Below are 22,106 nucleotides of genomic sequence, written 5' to 3'. Positions count from 1 at the left end.
CTTCTAATGTATAACTCTCTTCCAAGTCCTCTTTTTGGCTGCTCAAACTCCAAAGATGATAAGTCCTGAGTTGTGAGAACAACTTTAATAGTCCCTGTTGTTACCTATCAAATAAACTTTGTTTAATGTTTGATTTAGGAAGTAGATTACTGTTTTCAAATTCCAAAGCTATTATCGAGGTAGATTAGGCAATTTTTGAGTCTTTGGCCTCCGCGGAGTTTTCTTTTTTCTTATTTTTTTCCTTTTGTGTGGTAAGAACAATGAACAGGAGATCTACCCTCTTAACAAACGTTTAAGTGTACAATACAGTGTTGTTAACTATATGCACAGTGTTATACAGCAGGTCTCTAGGACTTTTCATCCTGTGTGACTGAAAATCTGTACCTATTAACATCTACTCCCCATTTGCTCCTTCTTCCAGCCCCTCAAAACCAGCATTGTTTGTTTCTATGAGATTGATTATCTCAGATACCTCAATAATTACAATAATGAAGTATTTGTCTTTTTGTGATTGGCTTATTTCACCTAGCATAATGTCCTTGAAATTTATCCATGTTGTAGCATATGACACGATTTCCTTCTTTTTAAGTCTGGATAAAACTCTATTACATGTATATGCCACATTTTAAATTCATTCATCCATAGATGGACATTTGGGTTGCTTCTGCATCTTGGTTATTGCAAATAATTCTGCGATGAACATGGCTGTGTAAATAGCTCTTTGAAATCCTCTTTTCTTTTTTAAAAAAAAATTTAATGTTTATTTATTTTTGAGAGACAGAGAGAGAACACTAGCACGGGAGGGGCAGAGAAACAGGGAGACACAGAATCCAAAGAAGGCTCCAAGCTTTGAGCTGTCAGCACAGAGCCCAAAGTGGGGCTTGAACCCACAAACCATGAGATCATGGCCGAAACCATGGGAAGTCAGACACTCAATTGACTGAGTCACCCAGGCACCCCTGGATCATATGGTAGTTTTATTTTAAATTTAAATTTAGTTCAATTGAGGAAACTCAATACCGTTTTACATAGTGGATATACCATTTTGCATTCCCATCAACAATATGCAAGAATTCCAATTATTTTACATACTTACCAACACTTATTGTCTGGTCAGGTGGGGGTTCCTAATAGTGGAGGTGTGAAGTGATAGCTCAGTGTGGTATTTCCCTGATAATTAGTAGCATTGAGCACTTTTTCATGTACTTGTTGGCCATTTGTATACTTTCCTTGGAGAAATATTTATTTAATTATTTAGCCCATTAAAATTTTTTTTAAATTTTAAATCCAGTATACTTAAATTAGTTTATATTAGTTATATTAGCTTCAGATGTACAATATAGTGATTCAGCAGTTCTATACTCATGCTAATATAGTATGATTCAGCAGTTCTATACTATGCTAATAATGATAAGTGTGCTCCTAATCCTCTTCACCTACTTCTTCACCCATCTCCCAATTTGTTCTCTATAGTTAAGGATCTGTTTTTTGGTTTGTGTCTTTTTTCCTTTGTTCATTTGTATTGTTTCTTAAATTCCACATATAAAAAATCATATGGTATTTGTCTTTCTCTGACTTATTTCACTTAGTGTAATACTTTCTACCTCCATCCATGTTGTTCCAAATGGCCAGATTTCATTCTCTTTTATGGTTAAGTAATATCCCATTGTATATATGCACTGCATCTTCTTTATCCATTCATCCTTCTTGTGGACACTTGTGTTGCTTCCATAATTTGGCTGTTGTAAATAATGCTGTAATAAACACAGGGGTGCAAATATCTTTTTAAATTAGTGCTTTCATATTCTTTGGGTAAATATCCAGTAGGGGAGTTATTGGCTCATTAGGTAGCTCTATTTTTAATTTTTTGAGCGACCTGCATGCTATTTTCCACAGTGGCTGCACCACTTTGTATTCCCACCAACAGTGTAAGAGGGTTCCTTTTTCTCCACATCCTTACCAGCACCTATTGTTTCTTATGTTTTTGATTTTAGCCATTCTGACAGGTGTGAGGTGATATCTCATTGTGGTTTTGATTTGCATTTTCCTGATGACCATTAATGTTGAACACCTTTTCATGTTCCTGTTGGCTTCTTTAGCCCATTATCAAAGTGGGTTATTAGTTTTTTGCTGTTGTAAAAATTCCTTATATATTTCGAAAACTAATTCCTTATCAGGTATATGGTTTGCACATTTTTATCCCATTTCATGGTTTGCCTTTTCATTCTGTTGTTTCCTTTGTTGTGCAGAAGGTTTTTAGTATGATATAGTCCTACTTGTCTATTTATGTTTTTGTTGCCTATGCTTTTGTTGTCATAGCTATGAAATCATTGCCTTGGCATTGTCTTCTGGCTATGACTCTGGGAGAATAGCACCTTAGCAAATGCTTTGCTGGTTTTAAGATAGAGCTGGTTTTAAGGTAGACTCCAATGTCATGGAATTTTTCCCCTATATTTTCTTCTAGGAGTTTTATAGTTTTTGGTCTTATATTGTCTTTAATCAATTTTGAGTTGATTTTTGTGTATAGTGTAAGATAAGATTCCAATTTTTTTATTCTTTTGTGTACGGATATCTGGTTTTCCCAACACCATTTGTGGAGGAGACCATCCTTTCTCAATGGTGTATTTTTGACATTCTTGCGGAAGATCAGTTAATTGTATATGCACAAATTTATTTTGGGGCTCTCTCTTCTGTTACTTGACCTCTGCTTTGAAGTCCATTTCTGTAGAAGTAACCAAGAATAAAGAATAGATGGAGAGGACTGAACTCAAAGTTGAGTGTAAGCTCTTTCAAGACTCAAGTTTGAAAGATCATATAATGTATGAAATATTTGTGAGTGTGCAGAATGAACTTTATGGATAAGCAACTATGCTAATTGTGTTTTCAGTTGTCTTCAGACATCTTCCCACTACCCCACTGCTAAACAATTAAATTTAATGGAGTGCTACAAATGAAATTCTTACAATTATTGTTAACAAATTGTTAAGTTGCTGCTGTTTTAGTTTATGAAAAAAATTGTGGCAACTAATAACAACAGATACATACAGTACTTAATATGTGACAGACCCTCTTCTAAACACTTTATATATTCACTAAAACCTCATAGAATCCCATAAGGTAAATGGTTATATCATCCTCATTATACAGTTGAGGAAACAGAGGAGATGAGAGAATTTTCCTAAGTGGGATGAACACAGAGCTGAGCTTGGCTTCCAGGCCACATGGCCCTGGAGCCTGTGCTCTACACTAGGGGACAGCAAACTTTGTAAAGGGCCAGTTGGTAAATATAATAGGCTTTGTGTGCCATATAGTCTCTCTAGCAACTACTCAATTCTGCCATTGTAGCATGCAAGCATACATAGATAATGCACAAATGAATGGGTGTGGCTGTGTTTCAAAGCAATTTTATTTACAGACACTGAAATTTGAATTTCATATAATTTTCACATATCATGAAACATTATTCTTCATTTTATTTTTTTCAACTATTAAAATATGTACATATCATTCTTAGCTCCCGTTATACAAAAACAAGCAGTGGGCCAGATTTGGCCCTTGAGTAGTAGTTTGCCAACCACTGCTGAAAACCCCTCTAGGATTCTGGCTATGACCCCAGGAGAAGAGCACCTTAGCAAATGCTTTGCTGGTTTTAGGATAGGGCTGTGGGTAGCAGTGCCTGAGTCACACTTAGAAATGATGACCTCCCTGGGATAGGATCTGATGTATAAAATGACTTCTTCAAAGTCTTTCCTGTAGTCCAGTGAGATGACCTTTTGGGACACTGTGAATCCCTGACTTATCAATTGCATCCTGTGTAGTAGTAGCTAGATGACATGTTCAGTGACAAAGCTGGATGTAAAGCCAGCTTTGAATGTTTATCCATGTATCATGGATTACTTTATTCATAGGCTGAGTATTGTCGAACCCCCCAAAATCAAGAACATGTACTCAATAGGAATTCTACAAAAACAGAAGTAATACAGGCAATTTATTTTTATGGTTTTGACATTCATTCCAAAGGAAGGGGTGAAGATGAAGGGAGAAATAAACAACTTCCAAGTTCTTGGTATGTGCCAAGTGCCAAGATACTTCATTATGGTACTGCACTTAAAGAACATCACCTGAAAAAGGAGATGTAATTACCCACATTTCATAGATGAGGAAATTGAGGCATAAGTAACTTTCCCAAGGCTATTACCATGTCTTTGACCTCTGATCTACCTAACTCTATTTTTTTTTTTTTTTATTATTATTTTTTTTTTGGGACAGAGAGAGACAGAGCATGAACGGGGGAGGGGCAGAGAGAGAGGGAGACACAGAATCGGAAACAGGTTCCAGGCTCCGAGCCATCAGCCCAGAGCCTGACGCGGGGCTCGAACTCACGGACCGCGAGATCGTGACCTGGCTGAAGTCGGACGCTTAACCGACTGCGCCACCCAGACGCCCCTGATCTACCTAACTCTAAAGCATGGGCATTTTAAAAAAACATGAAAAACTACAAAGATGTTAAACCAAACTCACATTTTCCCCCCTCATTGTACTGCTTCCTGAGGAAATGGGGCAGTGGAGGGGCTGCAGAAAATGAATGTTTAGAGGTAGAAAAACTGTCCAAAGTCATACGAGTCACCCTTGGGCAAGACCACACAAATCATCAAGGAGCTATGCCTACTTACTTCCTCCATTTCTAAATATAACCTAGAGAAAGAGAGTCCACTCCTTGTGTCTACTGTGATTTTGAACCCAATAAAAACCTCAGTGGAATCAGAATCCATTCTTACCCTTATACGTTCAGATCACAGAGTCCTAGATACGGGTGTTGCAATCCTCAAGCCATTTAAAGAAACTCAGCAAAAGAACACCCAAGCTATATAGTTGGAAGAGGGATTCCTAACTTCTATGGACAGTGTGGGGACTAAAATACTGTGTTATTTGTTTTAATTTGCTAAGATCTAGAAAAAGACTACAGAAATTAAGCAGCCATACCACAATGGTTGAGGGGTGTGGCAGCAATATGGGTTAGGGTGAGAGCTATGTGAGGTTTATAGATAGGCTATGGATCATAGTCATTTTGACATCAATGCAATCACAGATAACCTTTGCCATCTTCTCCAGCCATGTTGTTTTATGAAAAAGATGAAAGAGCTGAGAGAGGATGGGAGTAGGTAAATGACTGGCCCAAGATCTTGAAGGGCTGTCCTAGCCTGATATAAATATTTCACTTTTTCCAATTTAAGTTATAGCATTAGCTGAACATGTCTCTCAGAGAGAATCTCGTTCTTTTGTGCTTTACCTTCCCCAATCCACCTTTATTCTATTTTCAAGACTAAAGGCTGTGTGAACACTCTCTTTGTTCCTGGAAAAAATTTAATATAAAGTACTGCATAGATTCCAGTTGTGTAATGAATGAGTCACAGGGATGAAAGGGACAGTTTAGCGAATAGAGTCAGTGGTATTGTAATAGTGTTGTATGTGACAGATGGAGGCTACACTATGGTGAGCATAGCATAATGTATAGAGTTGTACCCACACTATGTTGTATGCCTGAAATGAATGTAACATTGCGTGTCAACTATAATTTGATAAAAAGGAAATAAAGAATTGCATAGAGCATGCAGGTGGAACTTCTCTGCTCAAGTAAAGGGTGAAGGAGACCTTCCAGCTCAGTAACTGAAGTTGCTTCACTATTTCCTGCATTTGAATTAACCCCAGGTCTAATGTATCAGGAAGAAATGAGCAACGACATTTACCAGATTAAGATCTCCACTTTTTTTTTAACTCTGATCTTGGTGTGTTACGTCATGATTTAAAGACCTTTGCTTTAGAGAGAGCTCAGATCTCAAAAAATATAGGAATGATTGATAACAACATGGGGAACCCATAAATACTATCTCCATTTTCTTAAGATTGTTGGGGAAAGATATGAAGATTAGGATCTTCACTTGGGAATCACAGACACCCTTCTCTAACTGCCCAGAATAAGAGCTCAATTAATCAAGTAACTGTAAATATTTTTAAGTGAGAGTAAAACTTCCATCATTGATGTTTTAGTGCTTGCTTGAAAAGTGTTTAGTGGATTCCTGGCACATTTTAGGTGATAATGAATTGTTAACCACAGTTGTCCTATAAATAGTCTTTTTGTTGATTTTTTTTCATGCATAAGTTTTCTAGTTTGATGTAGTCCAACTTATTTTTTATTGTGTTGCTTGTATTTTAGGTGTCATACCCAGAAAATTCATTACCAAGACCCATGACAAGGAGCTTTATTCCTGTTTTCTTCTAGGAGTTTCATGATCTGAGGTCTTTACACGTAAGTCTTTAATCTATTTTGAGTTAATTTTTGTGAGTGGTGTAAGATATGGGTCCTGTTTCATTCTTTTACATGTGAATATCGAATTATCCCTGCACCATTTATTGAAGAGACTGTCTTTTCTCTATTGAGTATTCTTAGCTCCCTTGTCAAATACTAGTTGATTTGTATATGCTTGGGTTTTCTGTTCCATTGGTCTGTTTGTCTGTTTTATACCAGCACCATACTGTTGTTATGATTAAAGCTTCATAGTATAACTTGAAATCAGTAAGTGTGATGCCTTCTCTTTTTCCTTCTTTCTCAGGATTTCTTTGGCTATTCAGGCTATTTGGCTTTTGTAGTTCTAAATTAATTTTAGCAGTGTTTTTTCTACTTCTGTAAAAAAATGCTATTGGAATCTTGATAGGGATTGCATTGAATCTATAGAGGAATTTTGATAATATTGACATTTTAACAGCATTAATTCTTCCAATCCACGATTATAGGATTCTTTCCCATTTATTTGTGTCTCCTTCAATTCTTTCATCAGTGTTTTGTTTTCTGAGTAGACATCTTTCATCTTTGTAGTTAAAGTTACTTCTAAGTGTTTTTTTTTTTGATGCTATTGCAAATGGTATAGATTTATTTTTCTTGGAAAATATGTTAGTAATGTACAGAAATGCTACTCATTTTTGTATATTAATTTTGTATGATGTAACTTCACTGAATTCATTGCTTAGATCTAATAGTTTTTTGGTTGAGTCTTTAGGATTTTATATATATAAAATCATATCATCTGCGAATAGAGACAATTTTACTTCTTCCTTTCCAATTCTAATATGTTGTATTTCTTTTTCTTGAATGATTGCTCTAGCTAGGACTTTTAGTACTATGCTAATTCAATAGGAGTGGTGAGAATGGATACCCCTGTCTTTTGCCTGTATGCCTTTTTTAAATCACAATTTAAAAAAAATGAGCATGTGACCTACTTCTGGCAGTAAGATTAAAAGGGAAGTCATATGGGGGGAATCTAGGAAATGTTTGTTTGCTTTTAAGAAAGTGATATAAGTAGAAATGGTTGTCTGGAATTGTTATATCTGTTTTATTGTTATTCTGAATATAAATCTACCAACAGGCTCTCAGGACACGTAAAGAGACCACTGAATTACTGCATCTGTAAAGTTTCCATACTTCATCATGATCTCATGGTTTGTGAGACTGAACCCCCTGTCGGACTCTGCACTTACAGCACAGAGCCTGCTTGGGATTCTCTCTCTCCCTGCCCCTCCCTCACTTGCGTGCACTCTCTCTCCCTCTCTCTCAAAAAAAAAAAAAAAATAAATAAAGTTGCCATACTTCTGAGTCAGTATTTAATTTTACAGTGCAGAAACATCTTCCCTAAAAAACAGAATATTTCTCGGGGCACCTGGGTGGCTCAGTCGGTTAAGTGTCTGACGTCAGCCCGGGTCACGATCTTGCGGTCCGTGAGTTCGAGCCCCGCGTCGGGCTCTGGGCTGATGGCTCAGAGCGTGGAGCCCGCTTCCGATTCTGTCTCCCTCTCTCTCTGCCCCTCCCCTGTTCATGCTCTGTCTCTCTCTGTCTCAAAAATAAATAAATGTTAAAAAAAAAAATTTAAAAAAAACAATATTTCTAAAGCATAATTTTATTTTTGAATTTTTGGCAAGTTATCTTAACTATATATCTATTAAAAACCCATATTAGTCCTAGGAATTAGTCTATTAATTAGAATTATTTTTGAAATATAGAGAAGATTTTCTTTATAAAATCAGGGTTATTTAGGTATCATTTATGAACAGAATTATTCCACTTTTTAATTATATAGTTTTTATTCTAACAGATGTATAGCGCTTTATGGATTAGTCTTTATGCCCATTTACTATGTTAAAAAATATTATGAAGACACTGTCCCAAAGAAAATTTTTCTGAAAGTGGAGTAAACTCTATCTTTTTATATTTGTAGCTCCAAATTAACTTTAAAGCAGCTGTGAAGCAATCTGTAGAGATACAGATAGGAGTCCAACTAAGGTCAGTATCTTGAGTGCCCCAAAATGCTCCTTACACAGCCATATTATTTTGCCTGTCATTTTGATTTACAATAATGTAGGATTTTCCTGGTTTTTGAGCTGAAAGTTCTTAGTTCTGAGAAACTCTCCAGTCCTGGGCAAACCACATTAGTTGGTCACTCTAGCAAGGTTTCTCAGCTTTGGAACTATTGGCATGGTGGGGCACATAATTTGTTGTTTTGGGGGACTGTCCTGTGAATTGTAGGATGTTTGCAGCATCCATAGCCTCTACCCACTAGATACCAGTTAAGACTTCCCACCATTGGTTGTCGCAATCAAAAAATGTCTCAAGACATTGCCAAACGTACCTATGGGGCAAAATCACCCAGGATAAGAACCACTGACCTAGGTGCAAATGCCCTTACAACTTACAAACTGGAAACTCAAAATCTTATTCTTTGTTGCTATGGTAAAGCAAAAACAAGCTCATTCTGCTATTTTTACACAGGATTCTGAGGAATTGCTTCTAGATTCTCTTTTGGGAGATTCTCCCTCCACCCTCCTAACCACACTTTAATTTAAAAAAAATATTTATTTATTTATTTATTTATTTATTATAATTTTTTAACATTTATTTATTTTTGAGAGACAGAGCATGAGCAGAGGAGGGGCAGAGAGAGAGGAAGACACAGAGAGAGAGGGAGACACAGAACACAAAGCAGGCTCCCGGCTCTAAGCTGTCAACACAGAGGCCGACACGGAGCTGGAACCCATGAGCCGTGAGATCATGACTTGAGCTGAAGTCAGATGCTTAATCAACTGAGCCACCCAGGCACCTCACAAACACACACTTTTAAACATTGCAAATGACTTGAACAAGTATTCTAGGTGCTGCCAGTGTGGACTGTGTCCAGCAGTCCACAGGCTGCTTTTGTTGCTTCTTTGTGAAAATTTCAACTCTACAACTTGACATTTTTTACCCATTGGAAATTTTATTTTTACAAGTTGTAAGAACTCATGTATATCTCTGTATGTATGTCTATTTATATCCATATCTACATATATAAACATGACTGTCCACTGTATCACTTTTCACTTTAATCTTTCCTGATCGTAATTGCCCATCCTGCCCCTGTTTTGCTTAATTTATGCTTTTTTTTTTTTGCCTTTTTTTCTGCTTTTTGCCCCTCTCTTCATTTCCAGCCTCGCTTTACCCCTTTCCCATTCTGTTTTCTTGGAAACAGACTGCAGCCAGGTTTAGTTTCCGTTGAATCTGGCAGAGTGTCAGACAGTGATAGTATTTGTAGGAGTTTTATGTCTTGACTAATATTCTTGGTATTCCTTCCATAGTTCTTTATTATTTATTTTTACTTGGGTCTTTACTGTTTTTTCCCCCTGATTAATTTGTAAATGCCACTCTACTTTTCAATTTTTTTTTTAATTTTTTTTTTTCAACGTTTTTAATTTATTTTTGGGACAGAGAGAAACAGAGCATGAACGGGGGAGGGGCAGAGAGAGAGGGAGACGCAGAATCGGAAACAGGCTCCAGGCTCCGAGCCATCAGCCCAGAGCCTGACGCGGGGCTCAAACTCACGGACCGCGAGATCGTGACCTGGCTGAAGTCGGACGCTTAACCGACTGCACCACCCAGGCGCCCCTACTTTTCAATTTTTAGCACTTATGATTAGACATCAATTTCTTTATTTTTTGAAACATGATAACCAATATTTCCCCCACCAGAATACTCACCTTCCTCACTCTTTTCCCCAGTAAGGTGAGATCTTTAGAATAATTTATCATCCTTGCTCTGCACCCAGCCTCCTCTGGACCCATTTGTAATGCTTGTATTTCTTTCCTATCGCAACCACCTGCTACTAGGAATTGCTGAGTACCTTTACTGCTTTCCATTCATGACTGTGGTTAGAATATCTCTGGCACTGTGTCTCTTCTTTTTCAGTGCTCTTTGTTTTTATTTATTTTCCATATCCTCAGTTTCTCATTATTAATTTATATTGAACTATTTAAAGACAGTTAACTTGGAAGATTCATTGCACATCACTCTTTTCCTTTCTTCTCCACATGCTCTTAGCTTGAGTACTCTTGTTCACATTCATTTGTTGTTGGAAATCTTTCCTCAAATCAGATGTATTTTCTAAATTTTTGCATATCCGCAAATCTATGGTCATCATGGGGTAGTTGGAATACAGTTCTTATTTCTCATTGGTCGGTGGATGCCATTCTATCTCCATTTTAAAATTTAAAAATTTTTTTAAAATTTTAGTTCTTAAATTCCAGTGTATGTAACATACATTGTTATATGAGTTTCAGGTATACAATATAGTGATTCAATAGTTCGTACATTACTCAGCGCTCATCATGATAAGTGTACTCTTAATCCCCATCACCTATCACCTATTTTACTCATCCCCCACCTCTCTCCTCTCTGGTAACCATCAATTTGTTCTCTATCGTTAAGAATCTGTTTTTTGGTTTGTCTCTCTTGTTTTCTCTGGGTTCATTTGTTTTGTTTCTTAAATTTCACATATGAGTGAAATTATATGGTGTTTGTCTTTCTCTGTGTGACTTACTTCATTTAGCATTATACTCTCTAGCTCCAACCATGTCATTTGTCATTGCGAATGGCAATATGTCATACTCTTTTATGCCTGCCACTACACACACACACACACACACACACACACACACACACACACACATATATCACATCTTTATCCATTCGTCAATCAGTGGACACTTGGGCTGCTTCCATATCTTGGCTATTGTAAGTAATGCTGCAGTAATCATAAGGGTACAAATACCTTTCTGAATTAGTATATTTGTATTTGGGTAAATACCCAATAGTAGAATTACTGGATCATGTAGTAGTTCTATTTTTAACTTTTGGAAGAACCTCCATACTGTTTTCCACAGTGGCTGCACCAGTTTGCATTCCCACCAACAGTGCGTGAGGGTTCCTTTTTCTCCATATCCTCGCCAACACCTGTTATTTCTTGTGTTTTTTATTTTAGCCATTCTGTTTTTAATTTTTTTTAACATTTACTTATTTTTGAGAGACAGAGAGAGACAAAGAATGAGCAGGGAAGGGGCACAGAGAGAGGGAGACACAGAATCTGAAGCAGGATCCAGACTGAGCTGTCAGCACAGAGCCCAACACGGGGCTCGAACTTACAAACTGCAAGCTCATGACTTAAGCCAAAGTTGAACGCTTAACCGACAGCCACCCAGGCACCCCTTATTTTAGCCATTCTGACAGGTGTGTGGTGATATATCCTTGTAGTTTTGATTTGCATTTCCCTGATATAAGTGATCATGAGCATCTTTTCATGTGTCTTTTGGCCATCTGTATGTATTCTACAGAGAAATGTCTGGTCATGTCTTCTCATTTTTTAATTGGATTATTTATTTTGGGGGTGTTGAGTTTTCTATGTTCTTTATATATTTTGGATACTAACTTTTTATCTGATATGTCATTTGAAAATATCTTCTCCCATTCTGTAGGTTGACTGTTAGCTTTGTTGATTGTTTCCTTGGCTGTGCAGAAGCTTTTTATCATGCTCCCAATCTTAGGGGAAAAGCTCTCCATTTTTCACCATTGAGTATGGTATTTGCCATGGGTTTTTCATATATGGCCTTTCTTCTGTTTCCTTGAAACCTACTTCGGTGAGGGTTTTTATCATGAATGGATGTGGTCCTTTGTCAAATGCTTTTACTGCATCTTTTGAAATGACCATATGGTTCTTATCCCTTCTTTTATTAATGTAGTATATCACATTGATTTGCAAATATTGAACTACCCTTGCATCCTGGGAATAGATCCCTCTTAATCGTCGTGAATGATTTCTTTAATGTATTGTTGGATTTGGTTAAGCTAATATTTTGCTGAGGAGTTTTGCATCTATGTTCATCAGAGATATTGGCATCAGAGAATTCTTTTGTTTTTGTAGTGTCTTTATGTGGTTTTGGTATCAGAGTAATGCTGGCCTCATAAAATGAATTTGGAAGTTTCCTTCCTCATATTTTTTGGAGTAGTTTGAGGAGAATACCTATTAGTAGTTTGAGAAGTTAATACCTATTAACTTTAAATGTTTGGTAGAATTTATCTGTGAAGGCAAGGACTTTTGTTTGCTGGGAGTTTTTTTTTATTACTGATTTAATTTCATTGCTGGTAAATCGGTCTGTTCACATTTTCTATTTCTTCCTGATTCAGAGGGTTGTATGTTTCTAAGAATTTATCCATTTCTTCTAAGTTGTCCAATTTGTTGGCATATAATTTTTCATAATATTCTCTTACAATCCTTTGTATTTCTGTGGTGTTGGTTGTTATTTTTCCTCTTTCATTTCTGATTTCATTTATCTGAGTCCATTCTCTTCCTTTCCCTCTCAATGAATTTGGCTAAGAGTTGATCAATTTTGTTGATCTTTTCAAAGAATCAGCACCTGGTTTCATTATCTCGTCTATTGTTTTTTTAGTTTCTATTTCATTTATTTCTGCTCTAAAGTTTTTATTTCCTTCCTTCTACTGGTTTGGGGTTTTGTTTGTTCTTTTTCTAGTTCCTTTGGGTGTCAGGTTTGTTGTTTATTTGAGTTTTCTTGCTTCTTCAGGTAGGCCCATATTGTTATGAACTTCCCTCTTACGACAGCTTTTGTTCCATCCTAAAGATTTTGGACTATTGTGTTTTCATTTTCATTTGTCTCTGTGTATTTTTGCTTCCCTCTTTGATTTATTGGTTTACCCATTCATTGTTTAGTAGCATGTTATTTAACCTGCATGCATTTGCAGCCTTTCCAGAATTTTTTTCTTGTGTTTGACTTCTAGTTTCATAGCATTGTGGTCAGAAAAGATTATGGGTATGACTTCAGTCTTTTTGAATTTGCTGAGACTTGTTTTGTGGCCCAGTATGTGATCTAATCTGGAGAATGTCCCATGTGCACTTGAAAAGAATGTGTATTCCACTGTTTTAGGATGGAATGTTCTGAATATATCTGTTAGATCCATCTGGTCTCATGTGTCATTCTAAGCCACTGTTTCCTTATTGATTTTCTGTTTGGATGGTCTGTCTACTGAGTAGGTGGGATATTAAAGTCCTCTACTATTATTGTATTACTATTGACTGCTTCCTTAATGTTTGCTACTAGCTGCTTAATGTATTTGGGTGCTTTCATGTTTGGTGCATAGATATTTATAATTGTTATATCTTGTTGGATTTTCCACTTTATGATTATATAGTGTCCTTCTTTGTTTTAGAGTCTGTTTTGTCCCATGTAAGTGTTGCTACCCCAGCTTTCTTTTCATTTCCATTTGCCTGATAAATGCTTTTCCTCCCCTTTACTTTCAATCTTCATGCACCTTTAGGTTTGAAATGAGACACTTATAGGCAGCATTTGGATGGGTCTTGGCTTTTTATCCATTCTGACATCCTGTGTCTTTTGATTTGAGCATTTAATTCATTTATAATGAAGGTAATTATCGAAAGATATGTACTTACTGCCATTCTGTTACTTGTTATATGGTTGGTTTGTAGTTCTTCTGTGTTGCTTTCTTCTCTTGCTCTCTTCTCATGGTTTTCTGGCTTTCTTTAGTCATATACTTTGATTCATTTCTCTTTATTTTTTTGCATATCTATTACTGGCTTTTGATTTGTCATTATCATTAGGTTTATATATAATGTCTTATGCATATAGCAGTCTATATTAAGTTGAAGGTTGCTTAAGTTTGAACCCATTCTAAAAGCACTAAATTTTTACTCTTCTTCTCCATACGTTTTAGTATATGGTGTCATACTTACATCCTTTTATTTTTTGAATCTCTTGACTGATTTTTATAGATATATTTATTTTTAATGCTTATGTGCTTCCTACTTTTCTTACTCCTGCTTATGGTCTTTCCTTTCCACTCAAAGAATCCCCTTTAACGTTTCTTGTAAGGCTGGTTTAGTGGCAGTGAATTTGTTCAACTTTTGTTTGTCTAACAAATTCTTTATCTCTTCTTCTATTCTGAATGATAACCCTGCTGGATAGAGTATTCTTGGCTGTATATTTTTACCTTTCAATACTTTGAGTTATCATGCCATTCCCTTCTGACCTGCAAAATTTCTGCTGAAATATCAGCTGATAGCCTCTTGGAGTTTCCCTTGTATATAACTGTTTTCTTTTCTCTTTCTGCTTTTAAAAATCTCTATCACTCCTTGTTGCCATTTTAATTACTATATGTCTTGGTGTGGACCTTCTTGTGCCTCTTAGATCTGGATTTCTGTTTCCTTTCCCAGATTCAGGAAATTTTCAGCTATTATATCTTCAAATACATTTTCTGTTACTTTTTCTCTCTCATCTCTTTCTGGAACTCCTATAATACAAATGTTATTATCCCTGGTGGTATCACTGAGTTCCCTTAGTTTACTCTCATTTTTTTCTTTTTCTTTTTTCTTTCTTCTCTTCAGCTTGATTGTTTTCCATTATTTTGTCTTCCAGTTCGGTCATCTGGTCTTCTTCCTCTAGTCTACTATTTATTCCCTCCAGTGTATTTTTTATTTCAGTTATTGAGTTCTTCCTCTCTGATTGGTTCCTTTTTTATGTTTTCCGTTTCTTTGTTGAGAGTCTCGCTGAGATCCTTCACTCATTTCTCAAGTCCAGTGAGTATCTTCAGGACCATTACTTTAAATTCTTTATCTGACATACTACTTATCTGTGTTTCATTTAGCTCTTGTGTTGTGATTTTGTCCTCTTCTTTCATTTGGGACAAATTCCTGTGTTTCCTCATTTTGTCTAACTCTTTGTGTCTGTTTCTATGGGTTAGAAAAGTCAGCTCCATCTCCTGCTCTTGAAAGTAGTGGCCTTATGAAGAAGAGGTCCTTTTGTGCCATATCCCCTGTTCACTAGTACATGGTGCTTCTCCTGTGTGTGTTGTGTCTGCCCTGCTTTTGTGGCTGAGCTGCATCTTCCTTCAGTCCAGTTGTCTTCCATGGCCCTCTTTACCTGTTGTGCAAAGGTTTTGGTCCTCATTTTACTAATGGGCCAGACTGGGGCCATGTTGGGCTTGAGTTGGATCAGACTAGGGATTTGTCAGAGCTGCAGTAGCACTGAACTGCTGAGTGCTCTCCTTGTGTTGTCCCCTGAGAAGCTTTCCTTGGTGAGTGGGGCCTATCTTCCCCCAGATATCTGCCCCCAGCCCACTGCCTGGGCTACAGTCATACTGTTGGTGTGGTTATCTTTCCCTTTTCCCGGGGCAGGAGTCACTTTGGAGTGGTGCTGGCACCTGTTGGGGCTGCTTGCATACTGTCATGCTTGAGGTGCCCACTTTAGATGGAATTCTGCAGAGGGTGGGTTGGAGGGGGCAGGCCTGCAAGAGAGTAAGGGAACAGAGCTTGGGGTGTTAGCAAGGTTTGCACAGGTCTGCTGTGGGAAGGGACCTGGAGCCACTTTGGCAAACTCCTCTTGAGGACAGGTTGGATTAGGTCATCTGCAGAAGAGTGTGGAGCTGAGGCACATTGTTAGCAAGCTAGGTGCAGAGTGCTGCACTATTTCCTGCAGGTGTCCCTGTGTCTACACAAGGGGGTAGAGGAGGCAGATGGTGCCCACCAGCTCTTTTTTTTTTTTCTTGGAGAAGCTTCCTAAAGATTCTGCCCCATTAGCACATGCTCTGAGATTAGTAAACAAATCTCCCTCCTGTGTACCCCAGGTATTTTTCAAACTGCTCCTTCTATACTATATGTCAGAGGGGCTATTTCTTGTGCTGTCTTTTTAAGGCAGAGGGCCCAGTTTCCTGTCTTCCTCCTGGTTCTCCCAGAACCAACATCTTCAGATGTTAGGCCCCATTGGTTGTAAGAACTTGCAGAGTTAAGTCCCTCTGGCTTTCAAAGCCAAACGTTATGAGGATTCATCTTCCATGTATGGGTCCCTTGTGCCTGGGGTGCCTAGAATGAGGTCTGCTCCTCTCCCTTCTCTGTACCTGTCCTGTCCCTCTCTCCCATGGATAGAACTTGGTTCCTGACTGTATCCCTGCCCTTTATACCCACTGTGATGTGGCCTCTTCTGTACATTTATCTGTGGAGAGTCTGTTCTGCCCATCTTCGGGTCATTTTCTGGGTTATTTACACTGATGTGGGTGTTATTTAGGTGTATTCATGGGACAAGGTGAGCATAGGGTCCTCTTACTCCATCATCTTCCCTGAAAGCCTTCCATTTCATCTTTTAATGTTGCAGATGAAACATTCATTGCCAGTCTCATGAGGCAACTTTTTTCTGACTGAATGATTATAAGGTTTTCACTTTATTCTTGGAGTTTAGGAATTTCTAGAATGTGTCTCTGGCTCTGTGTGTGTGTGCGTGTGTGTGTGCGTGTGTTAATCATCCTTGGGTGAACTTTTTTTAGGTCTTCCTTCAGCTCTGGGAAAAATTCTTCTATTATTTCTTTTTTTTTTTTTTAATGTTTGTTTATTTTTGAGACAGAGACAGACAGAGCATGAATGGGGGAGGGTCAGAGGGAGAGGGAGACACAGAATCTGAAGCAGGCTCCATCCAGGCTCTGAGCTGTCAGCACAGAGCCTGACGTGGGGATCGAACTCAGGAACCGTGAGATCATGATCTGAGCCAAAGTCGGAGGCTCAACTAACTGAGCCACCCAGGCGCCCCATTCTATTATTTCTTTAATTATAACCTGTTTCCTCTGCATCTTTTATTTCTGGAACATTTGCTTGCGTATTAGATCTCTTAGATTTATCCTCTAATTCTCTAATTTCTACCCGCCCCACCTTTTTGTGTGTGTTTGTTTCTTTCCCTCTTGAACAGAATCTCTTTGATCTGTTTGTTTGTTTGTTTGTTTGTTTATTTAGTTTTTGTCTTGCAGTGTGGTTTAAAAGGTTTTTCTTACTTGACTTTCCAGGCCACTATGTGGCATCTTCTGTACAGCTTTCAGTACAGGCTCCCAGGAGCACTAGGATTTGCTCCTCTGAATAAAACACAGCTCCTGTACTCACTCAGTCTCCCAAGATAAAAAGGCTAAAGAATGTTACTTTTATATGGAAAAAAAATCCAACAGATTACCAAGAATGCATTATAGTCATTAACATTTATGCAGGAACAGCATAGTGTCAGACTTTATAAAACAAAATTGATGGAAGTATAAGGAGAAATGGCCTAATACAGCCTGTTGGGAGTTTTTAACACATCACTCTGACACTGAAAGATCAAGTAGGCAAAAATAAGAACAGAGAAGACCAGAACAATTAACAAGCAGAACGTAGTATACATATACAACTGTGCACCCAACAAAAAGGGAATGTATGTTCTTTTCAACATGGAATATCTTTGAAAATCAACCAAAGAGAAAAGTTGTCCACAAATGGCCTCCAAAACCCCAAACATGCATACATACCTGTTCACTGACCTGAATAGTATTAAAAAGGAATCAACAACAAAAAGATATATTTAAAAATTCTATACATAGCTGTAAATTTAAAAACATACATTTAAATAACTTTTTGGTTAAACATAGCATATAAAAATCAAACTATAAAAATTTGGAACTAGGCTAAAAAAGCAATATGTTGTTGTGCACCTGAATTAGTGTCCAGTGAGAAATTTATACCCTTAAATGTTTGTGATTAGAAAAGAAAGATTGACTATAATTGAGCAAAGATACGGAGATAAAGAACAACATAATAATCCTCCAAAAAGTAGAATGAAGGAATTTGAGAAATAAATATTAAAGAAAGATAAAACAAACCAAAAAATCAATTTGAGTTCATTAATAAAGTTAGAAGCTAGTTCTTTATGTAATGTAATAATGTAGAAAAATCTTTTGTATGATTTCTCAAGGAGAAGAGAGGAACAGGAGAAAAAAAAGGACACAGGAAATTTAAAAATATGGTTTAACACAATACAGTCTGTGGTATTTTGCATAATTGTTCGCACTATATCCTTCCTTATGTTCACACTATATCCTTCCCTATATCGCTGCTCTTTGTCACTTAAATTTGCAGTTCTTTTGGAAAAAATAGAGTATATCCACCTCCATTCCTGAGACAGGGCTGGTAGAAAATCTGAATAGAGGAATTGTCACAAAAGAAAAATGGATATTGCAAAGTTTTGCCACTGGCAAATGTCATGTGATACCAAATCGTAAAATAACAGATTATTCTTCTCTTATACAAACTATTTCAGAACATGGAAAAAGATGAGACGCCATCTAATTCATTTTTAAAAAGGTAATCTGACATTGGTTTCAATACTAGAACAGAAAAAGGAATCGTTGACCAAGCTTAATTGAACATCCATGCAGAAATCCTAAATTAAACAGGAGCCAAAGTTATATTTGGAAACCAAAACTATATGTTAAAGCACCATATGGTTAGGAGTCAAAAGTTAATGACAATATATTTTTTTAAACAGTAAATACTGTAGCAGTGCTAAGACAGGGAAAATCAAAGTATTCTTTTGTTCACAGCTTATTTTTCCCATCATTGTACCCCAAACCTAGCTGAACACTTTTTTTGTGAAGTCACCTCAAGACTAGTTAGGGGCACTTGGGTGGCTCAGTCGGTTGAGTGTCAGACTTCTGCTCAGGTCATGATTTCACAGGTTCATGGATTTGGGCCCCCACACTGGGCTTACTGCTGTCAGCACAGAGCCCACTTCAGATCCTCTGTCCACCCTCCCTCTGCCCCTCCCCCTCTCATGCTCTCTCAAAAATAAACATTAAAAAATAAAGATTAGTTAAATCTCTTTGTAATTTAGCTTATCAGGTATATATGAATCCTCAAAACAAAGTATAAAACTTTAAAGGCTGTCACTGGGGATCATTTGCCTTTATATCTCTTAGAGTATCTTGCAAAAAATAGACTCTGAGTAATTATGTGAGGATTGTTTGTCAGATGTATGGAATGGGCTACTTTAAATTTCTTCCATACAAAATTCTAAACTAAGTAGACTCTTGTGAACATGATGCATGTTATCTCAGCTAACGGAATCTGTAGAATACTTTACAATGTATCAGTATTTTATGTACAGTTTCCTATTTAATATTGTAAAATTTGTGAGTCCTGTTGGAATCCCCATTTTACAGATGATTATACTGAGGCTAATTAGACAACTTTCCTTAGTCTTACTAATAAATGGCAAGGCTAGCCTTGAGGTTAGGTCTTCTCAAACCAAGTATCTTGTTTTCTAATATGTTATATGGCCTACTAAACTTCTTTGCATACTATTTTAATTTTAAAACATGAAAGTGGTTTGGGGCGCCTGGGTGGCTCAGTTGGTTGAGCGTCCGACTTCAGCTCAGGTCATGATCTCGCGGTCCGTGAGTTCGAGCCCCGCATCGGGCTCTGTGCTGACTGCTCAGAGCCTGGAGCCTGTTTCAGATTCTGTGTCTCCCACTCTCTCTGCCCCTCCCCCGTTCATGCTCTGTCTCTCTCTGTCTCAAAAATAAATAAACGTTAAAAAAAAATTTTTTTTTAATAAAAAAAAAAACATGAAAGTGGTTAAATTTTGTTGAAGTGGTAACTGACATACACAACATAATAACAGAAGGTTTTAAAAACCAGCAAGTTGTTTAATAAAGGGAAAATGTAGAAATTTAGAAAAATTAATGGGTGTACTACAATTATATCAGGGCTAATGTCTTTGTCTTACACAAAAACATAGTTTAGTAGGATAGATTGCTAAAAGTTGTGTTTTTCTTTTTGACAAGTTGAAAATTTTAATGAAAAGGGTAGAAATGTACAGAACACAACTATAAAAATATATAATAAATAGGAAAACACTAGTTATGAAAAAAGGGTGAGGATCATTGATTTATTTGAAGAAGAAATTAGATCTTTAAACTTGAGAAATTAAAAATGGCAGCAAACTGAAGTGGAACAAGCTGGTCTTATTTATTTGTTTATTTTAAACTATATTCAAGTTAATTGGCATATAGTGCAATAATGATTTCAGGAGTAGATTCTAGTGATTCATCCCCTACATAAAACACCCAGTGCTCATCCCAACAAGTGTCTTCCTTAATGCCCTAAACCAATTAGACCATCACCCCACCCAAAACCCCTCCAGCAACCCTCAGTTTGTTCTCTGTATTTAAGAGTCTCTTATGTTTTGTACCCCTCCCTGTTTTTTTATTATTTTTGCTTCCCTTCCCTTATGGTCATCTGTTTTGTATCCTAAATTCCATATATGAGTGAAGTCATATGATATTTGTTTTTCTCTAATTTCGCTTAGCATAACACACTCCAGTTCCATTCACATTATTGCAAATGGCAGGATTTCATTCTTTCTGCTTGCTGAGTAATATTCTATTGTGTATATACATACCACATCTTCTTTATCCATTCATCCATCAGTGGACATTTGGGCTCTTTCCATACTTTGGGTATTGTCGATAGCACTACTTTAAACATGGGGGTGCATGTGTCCCTTTGAAACAGCACAGCTGTATCCTTTGGATAAATACCTAGTAGTGCAATTGCTGGGTCGTAGGGTAGGTCTATTTTTAATTTTGGAGGGAGTCTCCATACTGTTTTCCAGAGTGGCTGTACCAGTTTGCATTCCCACCAGCAGTACAAAAGAGATCCTCTTACTCCACATCTTTGTCAACATCTGTTGTTGCCTGAGTTGTTAATTTTAGCCATTCTTTCAGGTGTGAGGTGGCATCTCATTGTGGTTTTGACTTGTATTTCCCTGATGATGAGTGATGCTGAGCATTTTTTCATGTGTCTGTTAACCATCTCGATGGCTTTTTTTCTAAAAGTGTCTATTCATGTGAACAAGCTGGTGTTTTTAAGGAGCAATCTAGTGTTGTGCAACACAAGGAATGGAAACATGATTTAAGCAATTGTACTTTCTGTTGTCCTATGTTTATTTGATCTTAATTTTTCTAGTCTAGCTAAAACATGTTGTTGTTGTTTTTAAGTTCCAAAATACCTAGCAGCTTTGTAGTTACAATGCTACTTTTCACTGATGGGTCAGTGCTATACTGCCAGTATCCACGAGATGTCACTGTAACATTATATTTATTTTGGAACCGGCCTTGCATTTTCACTCTTCCTAATTTTCCCATTTGTTAGTAAGCTGAACTTCCAGAGGGAGTCCCCCTGGAGGCTGCTGGTTGCTCTGAAGGAGACTGCCAAAGCTGGTATTGGAAGTTCTGGAAAAAGGTGAGGGCTGGACCAACAAAGTTGCTGATGGGCAATGCTGGCCAGAATTGAAAAATTGGAAGGAATGCTTTTCTCTTCTCCCCTGACATTTCACATTCCTTTTGTGTCCCAAGTATCAGCACAATAGGAAGTCAGCAGGCAAGAAAGTCTGGGAAGTATCATTTGTAGAGTTGCAGCACAGACCAGAGCAGAAAAAAGTGGACTTGGAGCTGGGAGATAGTAAATAAATAAACAGCATGAATAAATCTAACAACAAGACTGTATAAGTAGAAGGGGATAGGGGTTGGCGTTAAAACATTTTTGGTACTTGTATTATGCAGAAAGGGATAAAAACATTGATTATCTTTAAACTTTTAAAAAAGTTAAATATGCATGTTGTAATCTCTAAGGTACTTACTGTAAGACTACAATAGACTATAAATTTCAAAGCAGGAAAAGGAAAATATGGAATGAAGGGAAATAGTCCATCACTTCAGGAGAAGGCAAGAAATGGGAAAAAGAATTATAAAACAACATAAACAAAAAGAACAAAATAACACATTTGAAATAAATCCAAATATATTAGTAATAACAATCAATTTAAATGGACTGATATATGTGTATAATATGTATAATATGTAATATATAAAATTT

This window comes from Neofelis nebulosa, chromosome 4 (assembly GCF_028018385.1).
Source record: "Neofelis nebulosa isolate mNeoNeb1 chromosome 4, mNeoNeb1.pri, whole genome shotgun sequence".
Classification (NCBI taxonomy): Eukaryota; Metazoa; Chordata; class Mammalia; order Carnivora; family Felidae; genus Neofelis; species Neofelis nebulosa.
This window is presented reverse-complemented; position numbering follows the sequence as displayed.